Below are 1,788 nucleotides of genomic sequence, written 5' to 3' on the forward strand. Positions count from 1 at the left end.
ACTGAAGAACAAAAGGACAGCAACTTGTCTGTTCCCCTTCCCCGATTCCCCAAAGCTGTTCCCCTCCCTCAATTCCCCAATAAAATCTAAAAAAAAAAAAAGAAAAGAAAAGGAGAAGATTGAAAGTATTCAAGATTTTGGAGCCTTTAAAAAATCTTTTCTAATGCATAGGTTGCTGAAATTTGTGTTGAGGCTTGGCTTGTGGATTTCCTCATTGCGGCCTGTCCATTTCACAAGTGCAGGCTCTCAGACCTCTGTGTTGTGTGCAGCTTCTCACTGTGTGTAGCGGAGGTGGGAGAGCCCTGCCTTGGGTGTCGTTAGGAGGACGAGTGGAGCTGAAGTATATTTTGGTTTTGGCTGAGCCTGAACCTGATGGTTGCATCTATATTACAAGAATGTAGCAACTTAGAAATAGTCATTTATTCCACCCTATTGGGGGGTCGTTGCTCTAGTGAACAGGATCAGGGTTTTTGGTGGTTTTTTTTTCATTTAAAATGCAGACACACCACCTGAACAAACCCAACACTGCTATTTCATAGCCATGGAATTTGCCGGGACGAATACACATCAGTTATTCAAGAACAGGTCTGAAAGATGCCACAGTAACCAAATGAAAAGCTCAGACATCCAAGCTGCTATTTTATCTACAAATGCTCGACAACCGTTTGCCTCATTTAAAACCAAGCCAACTGGTTATTAGTGGGACTGATTGACTCAACTGCATGTTTTATGTCCACAAAAAGATGTAAACATTTTCCATTAGAAAGGGCTTCCACTCCATTGTAGAAAGTGACGTGCTGTTAGCCAGTTTTCCTTCAAATGTGACTCTCTGGGAAGAATACAATTAAATAGAGAAAGAACCAAGCTTCTCCCTACTTGATTCTCATTTCCCCAGAATTCTGTGACTCAACATAGAATCCAGCTACAACAGCCTTCAAGGCTCCTTCACAGAACCTGTCAGGGTGCACCCTTCCTGCCATCGGAACTCGGCTGATAGCCTGTCAATACAATTATAGGGAAAGACTGCTGGGTTTGCTCCACTGACAGCCTTGAATCTGCCATCGCCCTGGAGAGGCAGGCTCTGCACAGAGGTGGAATTGATGGAATTGAGCACCCTTAGAAAGTGCAAAAGATCACGGCACCCGATTTTTTCATAATTTATTACTGATTTTGTTTTTCTGTGGGAGTTTATGTCACAAATAAGAAGCGCATGCATTTGTAAAATACAGTCACATACGTCTTTGGGGCTGAGAGGAGGCTTGCAGACATCTAGTTTAAATCCTTTTTTGAGGCTATTAATGCCCAGACAGGAGACGAGACTCATCCAAGATGCCACTCTGACCTGGTCGCAAAAGTGAGATGAGATTGGTTTGTGTCTCCTGACTTCCAGCCCCATGCATTTTTGGCCACAATACACTAATTAATTAATGACAGCCCGGATTAATTACACCTGTAGAGCAGGCAGTCCAAAACGTTTCCCACTAGATCTGATTCCCAGGTCATTTCACTCAACATTCCTTCCAGCGTGAGCTCTACTAATTTCTTGGGATTTGCTGACAGTCAAGATATTTATTGAGTGTTTACTAAGTGCCCAGCATCATCCTAAGCTTTTTTGGGGGGCACAGAAACAAGTTTAGAACTCAGCCCTTGCCCACAAGGAGTTTGCTATTTAGCTGGGGAAACGGAGTATATATATGCCATATACCGAATACACACATATATATCGCATGCACATATACGTTGCTTAACACAGCACCTGCCTCAAAGAAAGCTCTCAGGAGATATTAG

This window comes from Hipposideros armiger, unplaced genomic scaffold (assembly GCF_001890085.2).
Source record: "Hipposideros armiger isolate ML-2016 unplaced genomic scaffold, ASM189008v1 scaffold_3, whole genome shotgun sequence".
Classification (NCBI taxonomy): Eukaryota; Metazoa; Chordata; class Mammalia; order Chiroptera; family Hipposideridae; genus Hipposideros; species Hipposideros armiger.